A 15,351-nucleotide genomic window follows, 5' to 3' on the forward strand; every position below is an offset into this window, starting at 1 on the left:
GCCGTGATGTCATTGTGGAACGCCCACTTCGGTCACACGGTCCTGGTCATGTGACCGCTGAAGCAGACAGAAGCTCCCTACAATAGTTCCTGCTAAGTTGTGATCATCTTACAGACTCCCACCTGGAAGCGTTTTCCCTTGATGTGCGGGGCTCCTTTGCACAACAGGACCAGGTGAGTGGTCACTACATCTCCCCCTTCACCCCCCCCCCCCCCCAAACCTCAGGCTCTTCACCATTGGCGCTCCTACTGTTTTTGTTTTCCATTATACCAGAATGGGGACACTATTCTAGTATGGGGACATTTTACCAAGATGAAGGACACTATATCAGAATGGGGACAATATATCGGAAGGGGGACAACATACCAGGAAGGGGGACATTAAATCAGAATGGGGACATTATATCAGAATGGGGAAATTATACCAAAATTGGGGACATTATACCAGAATAAAGGACACTATACCAGAATGGGGTACACAATACCCGGATGGGTGACACTATATCAGAATGGGGACATTATATCACAATGATGATGTTATACCAGGATGGGGGACATTATATCACAATGATGATATTATACCAGTATGGGGGATATTATAGCAGCATGGGGGACATTATGCCAGAACTGGAGATACTATACCAGGATGTGGGGCATTATACCAGCTTTGGGGACATTATAGCAGAATTGGGAGCATTACACCAGCATGGGGGATATTATATCAGGTTAGAGACATTATACCAAAATGGGGACATTATATCAGAATGGGGACACTATACCAGGATGGGGACATTAAACCAGAATGAAGGAAATGATGCCAGAATGGGGACATTACCAGACAGGGGCACAGGTGGGGGAAAATGTTATAGCATAAGGCCCAGCATGTGGGAGATTATTACAAGAAAGAGCCAGGATGGGGGACATTGCTACATAGGGAGAGAACACATATACTGTATCTTTATAGGATCCAGAACGCTACAAGGGCCCATACATCTGACCAACATGCAGGTGGGGGCCTATCAGACTCTAGTTACTCCACTGGGTGGGACCAGATCATTTCCAGGACCCCTTGTTCTTTACATTGAAGATAATTCTTAATGACATTGGCTGTACGTTTGGGGTTGTTGTTCTGCTGAAGAAAACATTTGGATCCAATCAGACACCTCCCTGATGATATTGCATGATGGATAAGTGTCTGCCTCTATATCTCAGCATTGAGGGAACCAATAATTCTGACCCAATTTCCACCTCCATTTGCTGAAATGCAGCCCTAAACTTACAGGACCCTCCACCGTGCTTATGTATCACTATTGCCCACAGACACTCATTATTGTACTGCTCTCCAGCCCTTCAGTGAACAAAATCTCTTCTGTAATAACAACATTTTTCATGTTTGGACTCAACCGTCCAGAGCACATCCTGCCAATTTTCTACACCCTGGTTCCTCTGTTTTAATGCATAGTTGAGTCACTTGGCCTTGTTTTGATGTGGAAGATATGGCTTTTTCGCCACAATTCTGCTATGAAGAGAACTTCTGGCCAGTCTTCTCTGAACAGTAGATGAGTGAAGCTGAGTCCCACTGGTTGCTGCCAGTTCTGAGCTGATGGCACTGCTGGACATCTTCCGCTTTTGAAGGAAAGTAACCATAATGTGTCATACATCTGCTGCACTAAGTTTCCTTGGCCGACCGACCACTGCATCTACCGGCCTCAACGTTGCACAATTTCTTGTGCTTCTTCATAAGTGCTTGAATGACACATCTTGAACCCTCAATCTTCTTTGAAATTTGTGCCTTAGAGACCTTGCTGATGTAGTATAACTTCCTTGTGTATTCTTGCTCAGTCTTGCCATGGTGTATGACCAGACACCTGACTGTATTATTACAAAATCCCTGACTTTGTGCAGGTGTACCTGGAATAATTGATGCTGTTTTAAAGTGAAAAGTTGGTCACACCAAATATTAATTGGATCTAGATTTTTCGTTTGTTCATTCACTTTGTATTTTGTTAATTGATTAAATAAATCATTAACATTTCTATTCTTGAAGTGTTCTTACTTTACAGCATTTTTTCTACACCTTTCTAAAAATTATTTTTATGTGATAGTGTCTTTTATTTGCTCATTAATAATCTGATATATATTTTGGTATTTTGTGTATAGTTGTTTTTTTGCTGTTGGGGTAAATTGTAGGATATTGATTTCAGAGTGGTTTCCTGATCCTTTGATTGTAGGAATGAGTGGTATATATGTGCTAATAAATTAGTACAAAACGTAGGAAATTTAGGAAAAAACTGAACATCTCAGCAGTAGTGTTGAGCGAACATGCTTGACACTGCTCGGTACTCGCCTGAGCATCACGCTACTCGGGATGTTCGGCGAGCACCGAGCATTTCCGGGTTACTCGGGCGGGAGCTCGGGTCTCCGCCCTGCATGTTTGGCGCTCTTTACAGAGCCAATGAACATGCATGGATTGCCAGCCAGTCACTGTAATGCTGCAGCCATGTTGGTTGTGGGCATTACAGTGATTGGCTGGCCGCACAGCGTCACCTCGAGTATTTAAAACCGGGCGCCGCCATCTTGGACACAGTCGCTCCAGATTAGACAGTGTAGGGACAGCGCTGCTGATTTAGGGAGAGATATAAACTGCGAAATAGTTAGTGTAGGGTCTGTAAAGGCTGCCAGAACAAACAAACAGTCCTTTTCAGGACTAATATCCATCCCAGATACCAGGCAGGCAGGCTGTATAGGAGACACAGTGGTTATACCAGCAAACGCTGCATTACAGTCCTGTGTGCTCCTGTTGCCGAAATTGCTGGACTTAGCACCAGGTGTCGGGGGCCAGGAAAAATCCTTTTTTTTCATCTAAATCCTCCTTTTTTTTTCCTCCACACTGTACAAATACCCGTCTTATTAACCTTTTGGTGTGTCGTCCCCCCCAAAAAAAAAGCGTGTCTCTGATTTTTCAGACATAAATATAACTGTTGAAAATAGTCTGGTGTAGGCTAGAGAAACAAAAGTGTTGTTTTGCACTTCCACGGTTCAAACCTCTGCATTATCCATTTTGGGCCATTTGTATCTAAAAAAAAACAGTTTGAGTGTGTCGCTCACTGTTCAGCCGCAAATCTATATATTTAAAAAAGTCTGGTATACCCCAGTAAACAATAACTGTGGTTTTGCCATCCCACGGTAAAAAATCTCTATTCTTCAGGTTTTGGTATATTTTCTGTAAAGAAAAACAGTAGTGTCTCCTGACTGTTGTGACACAAAAATATATCTGTTGAAAATAGTCTTGTGTAGGCCCGACATCCCAGTGTGGTTTCGCAGTTCCACGGGTCAAATCGCTGTACTATCCAGTTTTGGGCCTTTGGTATCTAAAAAAAAGCAGTTTGAGTGTGTTGCTCACTGTTCAGCCGCAAATATCTCTATTTAAAAAAGTGTGGTATACCCCAGTAAACAATAACTGTGGTTTTGCTATCCCACAGTAAAAAATCTCTATTATTCAGCTTTTGGTAGTTTTTTCCGTAAAGAAAAACAGTAGTGTCTCCTGACAGTTGTGACACAAAAATATATCTGTTGAAAATAGTCTTGTGTAGGCCCGACATCCCAGTGTGGTTTCGCAGTTCCACGGGTCAAATCGCTGTACTATCCAGTTTTGGGCCTTTGGTATCTAAAAAAAAAGCAGTTTGAGTGTGTCGCTCACTGTTCAGCCGCAAATATCTCTATTTAAAAAAGTGTGGTATACCCCAGTAAACAATAACTGTGGTTTTCCTCTTCCACGGTTCTAATCTACTCTTTATTACCATTTTTCCATTGATAGTGCAAGTGTAAGCTATTTTACTTCATTTACAATGGGCAAGGCGCGTGGCAAGGGACGTGGAAGTGGACGTTCTGGTGATGGTTCGTGCAGAGGACGGGGACGTGGCCAAGGTGAAAATGTGCCACAACCAACAGCCACATCTTCTCGCTCCCACTTCTTGACCGAATTACTAGGGAAGCACAGAACAACACCAGTATTGAGAACTGATCAGTGTGAACAGGTTATTAATTGGATAGCAGATAATACTTCCAGTTACCTGGGCACCACCACCTCCGGTCTGTCTTCCACACGGTCAACTCTTAGTAGCCGTGAGTCTTGACTGCATACTCCTCCTCACCCTGATGCTCCTTCCTCCCACCATGCCGAGTGTCGTCAGACAGCAAGTGATCCCACACTTGGACACTCTGAAGAGCTGTTCACTGGTCCATTTCCATATTTGGGCCCCTCGCCTGATACGCTTGAAGTGGTGGAAGAGGAGATCCCATGTTGCGATGCCCAAATATTTGAACAGCCACGGCCACAGGAAGTCGACGTTGGCAATCTGTCACAAGAGGTGGACGATGAAGAGACACAATTGCCAGGAAGTGAGGAGGAGGATTGTGGTGCGCAAGTGGAAGAGGAGGAGGTGGTGGATGATCTAGTAACTGACCCAACGTGGAAGGAGGACATGCAGAGTGAGGCCAACAGCACACAGGGGGAGGGAGGCAGAGTACCCCAACAGGCAGGAAGAAGTAGTGTGGTGGCCGCAGACAGAAGGCAGGCAACCATTCCCCGTAACACCAACACGAGGGACGTTGCCAGTACAAGGGGTAGGTCTTCCAGAGTCTGGAATTTTTTTAAAGACTCTGCTGATAACCCCAAAAAGGCCATATGTTCCACCTGCCATGCCAGCATCAGCAGGGGTGACAAAACTACCAGCCTGACCACCACCAGCATGATCAGGCACATGGCAGCAAAGCGCCCGACTTTGTGGAGCGAAACCCAGGGTCAACGACCAGTGTCAGCGGGTGTCACCACTGCTTCTTCCACTGTTGTGCGTGCAATAGAACCCCCTGTTGTGTGTGCAAGGCAATCCCCTGTCCATACTGCATGTAAAGATGCCCCCTCCTCTCAGTCTTCACTTGTTATGGCAGTTTCTCAAGAAACAGCATCAACGTCCACGTCCACCGCAGCGTTCAATTGTCCATATCCCAGACCTTTGAACGAAAGCGGAAATTCGCAGCTAACGCCCCACAGGCCACAGTCCTAAATTCGCACATTTCACGACTGCTTGCGTTGGAAATGCTGCCTTTTAGGCTGGTGGAGACGGAATCCTTCCGCAATCTTATGGCGGTGGCCGTCCCTCGGTACTCGGTCCCCAGCCGACGCTATTTTGCCCGGTGTGCCATCCCCGCACTACACAAGCACGTGTCCCAAAGCATCTGCCGTGCCCTCAACAACGCAGTTACTGGGAGAGTCCACCTGACAATGGACACGTGGACAAGTGCTTGTGGCCAGGGACGGTACATCTCTCTGACGGCACACTGGGTAAACATAGTGGAAGCCGGGACCCAGTCGGACCTTGGGAAGGAACACATCCTCCCCACACCGAGGATTGCGGGCCCTATGTCAGTCAGAGTTGCCCCCACAGTGTACAGCTCCTGCTCCTCCTCCTCCTCCTCCTCCTCCTCATGTTCAGCCTCCCTCTCAGATATCACCACATCAGTTACAAGCTGGAAGCATTGCAGTACTGCCTCCGCCAAGCGGCAACAGGCTGTGCTGAAACTCATAAGCTTAGGTGATAAACCTCACACTGCTTGTGAGTTGTGGACAGCTGTGAAAGAGCAGGCAGATCTGTGGCTGAGACCGCTGAACCTACATCCCGGCATGGTCGTGTGTGACAATGGCCGTAACCTGGTGGCGGCTCTGAGGCGAGGTGAGATCACACACGTACCATGCCATGCCTCGTGGTTCAGCGGTTTCTTAAATCGTACCCCGAGTTGCCAGATCTGCTCGTGAATGTCAGCTCATTTTCGCAAGTCGGCTACAGCTTCCGCCGCCCTTGCTGTGTTGCAGCAGCGTTTGCAGCTTCCGGCACACCGACTGGTGTGTGATGTTCCCACACGTTGGAACTCTACCCTCCACATGTTGCAAAGGATTTGTGAGCAGAAGAGAGCAGTTGTGGAGTACAAGCTGCAACAAGGCCGTCGATATTCTGGTCAGACTCCACACATAAGACCTCAGTAGTGGACCTGGATGTTTGACATATGTACCATCCTGACAAACTTTGAGGAGGCCACCAAGATGGTGAGTGGCGATGACGCCATCATTAGTGTCAGCATCCCACTTGTCTGTCTTTTGCAACACTCTCTGCAGAGAATTAAAGAGGAGGCATTGCAGCCAGAGTATGATGAGATGGATCAAGAAGCCGTAGCGGGCGATTACACACAGCCCAGCCTCATCTCATCCCAACGTGCATTGGGGGACAATGAGGGAGAGGAGGAGGAGGAGGAGGAAGAACAGGAGCTGCTATCATGCATTGTAGACGGTAGTACCTGTACAAGTGTCATACCGTCGGTTCAGCGTGGGTGGCCTGAGGACAGGGGGGAGGAGGAAGAGGAGGAGGAGGAGGAGAGCATGGTCAGTCGTCATCTTGGTGAGGACATGGAAATCTTGCCCTTTACCAGTCTGGCACTCATGGCTGACTTTATGTTACGCTGCCTTAACCGTGACCCTCGCGTTGTCAAAATGTTGGGTGACAGTCATTACTGGTTGGTGACACTTGTGGACCCCCGCTACAAGGAGAACTTTCAGTCTCTTATTCCTGTGGTGGAGAGGTCTACAAAAATGGGGCAGTACCAGAAGGCCCTTGCTGCAGAACTCTTAAAAAAATTCCCATCTGAACACGCTAGCGGCAGAGGTCACAGTTCGTAGCCCAACCAAGGCGTACAGGCGAGAGAGATGCAACTCCAATCCAGCAGAGGCAGGGGAACACTGTCAACGTTCTGGGACAGTTTTCTGACACCCGCCCAGCTTACAGGCCCTGAGTCGCGGGGTACTCTCACAAGGAGTGGAAAGTTTCAAAAGATGGTGAGGGAGTACCTTGCCGACCGTACCAGCGTCCTCCGTGATTCCTCTGTGCCTTTTAATTGTTGGGTTTACAAGCTGGACACTTGGAATGAACTCGCTCTGTACGCCTTGGAGGTCCTGGCCTGCCCTGCCGCTAGCGTGTTATCGGAGCGTGTTTTTAGTGCCGCTGGGGGAATTATAACTGATAAGCGCACTCGCCTGTCAACTGACAATGCTGACAAGCTGACCCTTATCAAAATGAACAAGGGCTGGATTGGGCCAGACTTCTCATCACCACCAAATGACAGCAGAGTAACATAAAGTCAAATCCACTGTGTTATTTCGGGAGGTGTATTCACATGCACCGCTTCACACCCACACATGGGTATACGCTTCCTCGTTTCGGCTGTTTTATCTTCTTCTCCTTATCCTCAGCCTCCACCACCACTATACCACCAGGGTGCCAGCATTGCAAGTTCCTCCGTCCTTATTTTTGGCAGCTTTTGCTTGCAAGGCATAAGCAAATACTATGGGACACCCACTCACCAATAATGGGACTTATGTTTGTAATATGCTGTACTGCATGGCTCTTGTAAGGGGCATTGCAAGTTGCTCCATCCTGTCCTAATTTTTGGCAGCTTTTTCTTGTAAAGCATAAGCAAATACTATGGGAGACCCACTCCCCAATAATGGGACTTATGTTTGTAATATGCTGTACTGCATGTGACGCGCCCCCTGGGCCGTGTGTACACGTGTGTGGGATACCCGGTGCCGGGTCTCTGGGGTCTGTAGTCTCCGTGGCGGTGACCCGGTCCCGTGGCTCAGGCTGGTCAAACCAGTGGCAGTCTTTCTTAGGTTTTGAGGTTAATTGTCCGACTGCGCCACCCGTGGATTGCGGTCAGGGAGTACCACCGCTGCGAGGCAGACCGCTGAGGCTGGTGTTGTGTGCGCAGCAGAGAATGGGATAACTCCCCACGGGAGGAGTATAGCCTCAGGGCAGTGAGTGTGGATGATGGGGGTGATGGTGCACGAGCGCAGCAGGAACGACTCAGAGTCTTTGCAGTGCAGTTCAGGGTCTTTACTGATGATTATAAGGTAGACCCTCCCGGGAGTACTGGCTAGCATAAGAGGCCTGGTCAGTCTGTGAGCAAGCAGGAGTTTCCCTGGCCAGGTGGAGTTGTAGGCCTCCCCGTCTGTCTGCACTCTTCCTGGCTACCTTGCTGTAAGCGGGTAGAAGTACCCCACATCCCTGCGTGCACCGTGTAGTGCTCACCCGTATGGCTGGTGACTTGGAGCCTTCTGTTAGCCTCCGCTCCACGACGGCGGTGCTGGTTCCTTGCTTGTGACTGAGCCTCCGGGCTTCTATGGCCAGAGGACCTGAAATCCCCTGCCGGCTGGTTTCTGCTGCTGGATATATAAGTCCTCACAGCCTCGGACTCCTGTGTCCGGTTCCTATTGTCTTCTGCCAGGGCGAGCTCTGCTCAGCTTCCAGCCCCTGGTCTTTAGCTCATAGCTCCTACAAAACTCCTTGCTGTTACTTTCCCTTGCTCTCACTCTGACTCTGACTGTTCTCTGTTCTCTGACTCACTCAACCCCGCCCCAGATCCAGTTTATAAGGGCAGAATTCTCCCCTCTTAGGACTGGGGCAGGAGGATGTTGCATGTTTAAGGGATCCTGACCAGGAAACCTCCCACTTGCTCTCTGGCGTAATGTCTCTATTACTGTGGTGACCAGACCCCTGGGGTGCCACACATGGCTCTTGTAAGGGGCATTGCAGCTCCTCATAATTTTTGGAAAGCCTTCCATTCACTGCTTAGGCCAACAGTGCACAGGAGACCCAGTTGCTATAAATGGAAAAAAAGGTTTAGTTAACGCCCTCTGACCTCCATGTCATTTCCAAGGGGCATTGGAGTGCCTCGAAATTTTTGGTAGGTATTGCACTTACTGTATGCCCTATAACTGTGTAGCCGAACCGCTCCTTTTGTTACAGAAACATATCCTACAAGACATATCTGGTTGACTGGCCTGATATTGATGTGAATGGTCCTTGTTCCTCCTGCTCTTTCTCCTTTGCCACTACCTCATCCATCATTTATCACCTGAAGCTTTGTTTTAATGGGAGTCATAGAACTTGGATAGTAGCAGGAAAACATCCAGCAATCTTCGGAGGAGGTAGGATATGCGCCAAAACGCTGACCACCTCAGGCCTAGCCGCTACTACATACATGCGCTTGCATTACAACAAAACAAAGCAGATGCTAACTTCTATCATCCTCATCATGCTCCTCACCTTGGCACTCTCAACTCCCCTGATGGAGAAGCCAGGGCCCACCCGAGGAGTCTGATAGTCCGGTGGGCTCGGCCAATGCTGCCCTAAAGCAGGCCAGGCTAAGAAAAGTGTGGGAAAGGTTACCGGGACAAATAGGGGTGGCTGGGGACCGAGTATGGACACCCGGCCACCCCCTGGAGGCTGGGGAGCAAGCGGGGACACCCGGCCACCAGGCGGCTGGGGACTGAGTATGGATACCAGGCCGCCGACACAGCCATGGCGTGGTGGCCAGATTCCGCCTCCACATGCCTAAAAGGCCCAATTTAAAGTGCAAGCAAGCAGTTTGGTATTGCAGCCTGGGGGTGGGTGGGTGGCAGGCTGCATACTTGCGCTTGCATTGCAAGGAATGGGAGAGGTACAATTGAACACTGCCCTGGGACAAGGACTTGAATGGGGATAGTTGCAAGTCTGCAACGACAGGTGCAAGGTGGGAGGCATCTTCGCATGTACCATGAACAGGGGTTTGGCATGCACACACTACAGCGGAATAGGCTCTCCTTCCCACTAAATGCACTGGGGAGGGCACGGGTAATGTTTTGGTATACGCGCTTAATCTTATGTATAAGGCACACCAAGACAAATAGGGGCGGCTGGGGACTGAGTATGGATACCTCGCTGCCGAAGCAGCCATGAGGTAGTGGCCAGCTTCGGCCTCCTCCAAACTAAAAGGCCCCATTTTAAGTGCAAGCTAGCAGTATGGAATTGCAGTCTGGGGGTGGGTGGGTGGCAGGCTGCACACTTACACTTGCATTAAAAGAAAACATAGCAGATGCTAACTTCTGTCATCATCATCATGCCCCTCACCTTGGCACTCTCAACTCCACCGATGGAGAAGTCAGGGCCCACCGGAGGAGTCTGGTTCTCTGGTGGGCTCGTCCAATGCTGCCTAAAGCAGGCCGGGCTAAGAAAAGTGTGTGGGGGGATGTTCCAAGGAGAAATAGGGGCGGCTGGGGACCGTTTATGGACACCCGGCTGCCCCCAGGCGGCTGGGGACCGTGTGTGGACACCCGTCCGTGGGGCGGCTGGTGACTGAGTATGGATTCCAGGCCGCCAACACAGCCATGACGTGGTGGCCAGATTCCGCCTCCACATGCCTAAAAGGCCCAATTTCAAGTTCAAGCAAGCAAGCAGTATGGTATTGCAGCCTGGGGGTGGGTGGGTGGCAGGCTGCATACTTGCGCTTGTATTGCAAGGAATGGGGGAGGTACAATTGAACACTGCCCTGGGACTAGAACTTGCATGGGGATAGTTGCAAGTCTGCATCTTCTGATGCGGCAAGGATCACTTATGATGGGCACACTTCTAGACAGTGACCTGGGAGTCAGAGATGCTTCCAGGGGTCTTCCCCATGCTGTTCCCATGTCTTTTCAGCACTTTATGCATGTGTCACACAGCACATGGCCAGATAAGGTTGTAAAATGTTAAAATGACATTTCCCGGTGAATGCATTTGTCATAGTTGAAAGCAATACAAAAGTGCAAAAACGCATAAAAAATGCTACTTGTGAACATAGCCGAAGGTGTGGAGGAGTATTTTTGTTTTTGGTCATTTATTTTAACTTATACAAAAGTCTTTTCCCTGGAAAGGATGTTCCTTAACGTTTCACTTTCGTTTTTGAACGTTTTAGTGTGAGCCCGTAAAAGTGGCTTAATACCTCTGACCACGTTGTTGACAGCAGTGACCTGGGGGTCAGAAATGCTTCCTAGGGCGATCCCCATGCTGTTCCCATGTCATTTGAGCACTGTCACTATCGTTTTGGGCACTTGTTAGGCTTTTAAAAGACTGCCGGGGGTGCCACCGCAAAAATGCTCGAGTCTCCCATAGACTAACATTGGGCTCGTTGCTCGGGTCGAGCACCCGAGTATCACGGCGAGCTCGGCCCGAGCTTCGAGCACCCGAGCATTTTAGTGCTCGCTCAACACTACTCAGCAGTAATAACATGCTGATTGTGATGTCATGAAGATGACTTGAATTTCCACCAATCAGAGATCAGCATGTTTCAGGTCACCCAGATAGAACAGTACATGAAACATGAGTCACGGCCACTGTGAGGTCATAATGCTGATTAGAATTTCCACCAGTCAGAAAACAGAACCGCCCAGAAGAACCACCAAGGAGGTATGAGTCATCGCCACTGTGAGGTCATAATGCTGACCAATCACAGAGCAGCCACACCCAGATTTTCCACCAATCAGAGAGCAGCCACACCCAGATTTTCCACCAATCAGAGATCAGCAGTGGGTATAAATAGCCGCTGCCGCCTGCCCGGCTTAGCCATGCACTGGTTGGGTCTCTCTTTTTTTCTCTCTCTCTTGGTATCTCCCGGTATCTCTCCCTCCCCTCTCTCTTCTCTCTCTCTCTCTCTTTGACCCAACGGCCCTCTTAAGGGCTACCCCAAATGTGTAAAAGATAGAACCAATATTTGTGTTGTTTGTCCGTTTTATGAGCCTGTGATTAACCCCTTCCCACTCTTTGCCATATATATATATATATATATATATATATATATATATATATATATATATATTATATACATAGTATGTGTAGGTGGGCCTTAAAGGGAATTTCCAGGACAAACATATTGATGGCCTATCCCCTGATTAGCTCATTAATATCAGATTTCTGGGGTCCGGCACGTGGGACCTCCACTACTCAGTTGTTTGAAACTCTGGCAGAGGTCAGATGTAAACATTGTTGAGGAGCTGAACATCACAGATCTGGTCACTGTGTAGTGGCTGCTACCTGGTGCTGCAGATCAGCTCCTATTACATGAATATTAGCTGACTTGCAGGACCCACAGTACAGTGAATGGAGCAGTGATGTTCAGATCTTCAAACTATTTACATCTGAGCGTTGCAAACAAGTGATGGGCAGAGCCACTGCCATGTGTCGGAGCCCACCGATCTGATATTGATAACCCATCCCCAGGATGGCAGCTCAGTAGATACCATATCAGGATGGGGGACATTATGCCAGAATGGGTACATTATACCAGAATGGGGACATTATATCAGAATTAGGTCATTATGCCAGAATGTGAGACACTGTAACAGAATGGAGTGCATTGTACCAGGATTGGGGACTTTAAACCAGGGCGAGGGACATTAAACCAGTATGATGGTCTTTAAACCAGGATGGGGGGCATTATACCAGAATGGGGACATTATACTAGTATGGGGACATTTTACCAAGATGAAGGACACTATATCAGAATGGGGACAATATATCAGAATGGGGACAATATACCAGGAAGGGGGACATTAAATCAGAATGGGGACATTATATCAGAATGGGGAAATTATACCAGAATTGGGGACATTATACCAGAATAAGGGACACTATACCAGAATGGGTTACACCATACCCGGATGGGTGACACTATATCAGAATGGGGACATAATATCACAATGATAATGTTATACCAGAATGGGGGACACTATATCACAATGATGATATTATATCAGTATGGGGGATATTATAGCAGCATGGGGGACATTATGCCAGAACTGGAGATACTATACCAGGATGTGGGGCATTATACCACCTTTGGGGACATTATAGCAGAATTGGGAGCATTACACCAGCATGGGGGATATTATACCAGGTTAGAAACATTATACCAAAATGGGGACATTATATCAGAATGGGGACACTATATCAGGATGGGGACATTAAACCAGAATGAAGGAAATGATGCCAGAATGGGGACATTACCAGACAGGGGCACAAGTGGGGGAAAATGTTATAGCTTAAGGCCCAGCATGTGGGAGATTATTAGAAGAAGGAGCCAGGATGGGGGACATTACTACATAGGGAGAGAACACATATATCTTTATAGGATCCAGAACGCTACACGCGCCCATACATCTGACCAACATGCAGGTGGGGGCCTATCAGACTCTAGTTACTCCACTGGGTGGGACCATATCATTTCCAGGACTCCTTGTTCTTTACATTGAAGATAATCCTTAATGACATTGGCTGTACGTTTGGGGTTGTTGTTCTGCTGAAGAAAACATTTGGATCCAATCAGACACCTCCATGATGATATTGCATGATGGATAAGTATCTGCCTCTATATCTCATCATTGAGGGAATCAATAATTCTGACCCAATTTCCACCTCCATTTGCTGAAATGCAGCCCCAAACTTACAGGACCCTCGACCGTGCTTATGCATCACTATTGCCCACAGACACTCATTATTGTACTGCTCTCCAGCCCTTCAGTGAACAAAATCTCTTCTGTAACAACAAAATTTTTCATATTTTGACTCAACCGTCCAGAGCACATCCTGCCAATTTTCTACACCCTGGTTCCTCTGTTTTAATGCATAGTTGAGTCACTTGGCCTTGTTTTGATGTGGAAGATATGGCTTTTTCACCACAATTCTGCTATGAAGACCACTTCTGGCCAGTCTTCTCTGAACAGTAGATGAGTGAAGCTGAGTCCCACTGGTTGCTGCCAGTTCTGAGCTGATGGCACTGCTGGACATCTTCCGCTTTTGAAGGAAAGTAACCATAATGTGTCATACATCTGCTGCACTAAGTTTTCTTGGCCGACCACTGCATCTACTGACCCCAACGTTGCACATTTTCTTGCTTCTTCATAAGTGCTTGAATGACACATCTTGAACCCTCAATCTGCTTTGAAATTTGTGCCTTAGAGACTTGCTGATGTAGTATAACTTCCTTGTGTATTCGTGCTCAGTCTTGCCATGGTGTATGACCAGACACCTGACTGTATTATTACAAAATCCCTGACTTTGCGCAGGTGTACCTGGAATAACTGATGCTGTTTTAAAGTGAAAAGTTGGTCACACCAAATATTAATTGGATCTAGATTTTTCGTTTGTTCATTCACTTTGTATCACTTTGTATTTTGTTAATTGATTAAATAAATCATTAACATTTCTATTTTTGAAGCGTTCTTACTTTACAGCATTTTTTCTACACCTTTCTAAAAATTATTTTTATGTGATTGTATCTTTTATTTGCTCATTAATAGTGTTGAGCGATACCTTCCGATATCAAGAAATATCGTATCGGATTGGATCGGACCGATACCCAAAAAGTATCGGATATCGCTGATTCCGATACCGGAAACCAATGCAAGTCAATGGGACACAAATATCGGAATGAAAATAAACCCTTTCTTTCCTTGCAGGTTAATTCTACATGAAGTAAAACAACTAAGAATAATGTAGAATGTATTATGCGAAAAGCCGGCAATTCATCAGCGCATACACCGGTACCCGACAATTTACAACAGAAAGAATAGAGCTTCACACATAGATTAGATAGATAGAAACATGTCAGCCACATATATATGAAGTACTGTGACAGTGTTGCTTACTGTACTTGTCATTTAGTGTAAAGGATTTATTAAAAAAAATAATAGTGTTTTCATGCACTGTCTGTTTAAAAAAGCCGGCCGGCAATTCAGCAGCGGTACCCGACAATTTAGAATAGAAGGAATAGAGAATCACACATAGATTAGATAAATAGAAACATGTCAGTCACATATATATGAAGTACAGTGACAGTGTTGATTACTGTACTTGTCATTTAGTGTTAAAATAAAGGATTTATTTAAAAAAAAATTGGCGTGGGGTTCCCCGTAATTTTAGTCTCTAGCGGAGGTTAAGCAGACGGCTGGGGCAGATGTTTAAAGCTTGGGAAGGGGGTAATACCCACGGAGCTTCCCAGGCTACTAATATCAGTCCCCAGCTGAATACCTAGCCTTTACTAGCTATTAAAATGGGCGACCCCCCAAAAAAATGACGTGGGGTCCCCTCTAATTTAATAGCTAGCAAAGGCTAGGCAGACAGCTGGGGGCTGATATTAATAGCCCAGGAAGGGTGCCATGAATATTGGCCCCCTCCCAGGCTAGAAACACCAGCCGTCAGCCACCCCAGAAATGGCGCATCCATAGGATGCGCCAATTCTGGCATTTAGCCTCGCTCTTCCTACTGCCCTGTAGCGGTAGCAGTGGGGTAATAGGGTTGGGGTTGATGTCAGCTTATAATGCCAGCTGACATCAAACCCAGGTTAGTAATGGAGAGGCGTCTATAAGACACCCCCATTACTAACCCCATAGTCAAAGTTAAAAAAAACCACAAACACCCAGAGTAAAGTCCTTTAATTGAAATAAACACAC

At 47.3% G+C, this 15,351-nt stretch overlaps 1 long non-coding RNA gene across 1 annotated transcript in view; it reads left to right on the forward strand.

The window, feature by feature from the left end:
• Nucleotides 1-48: 48 nt before the first annotated feature.
• LOC141229241 (uncharacterized) overlaps nucleotides 49-15,351 on the forward strand; it is a 60,318-nt gene continuing 45,015 nt past the window's right edge. The window contains exon 1 of the long non-coding RNA XR_012295967.1: nucleotides 49-173. This is a non-coding gene — a long non-coding RNA (uncharacterized lncRNA). The remainder of the gene's footprint in view (nucleotides 174-15,351) is intronic.

Source organism: Phyllobates terribilis, unplaced genomic scaffold, assembly GCF_046119375.1.
Source record: "Phyllobates terribilis strain yellow unplaced genomic scaffold, ASM4611937v1 Scaffold_468__1_contigs__length_1428546, whole genome shotgun sequence".
Classification (NCBI taxonomy): domain Eukaryota; kingdom Metazoa; phylum Chordata; class Amphibia; order Anura; family Dendrobatidae; genus Phyllobates; species Phyllobates terribilis.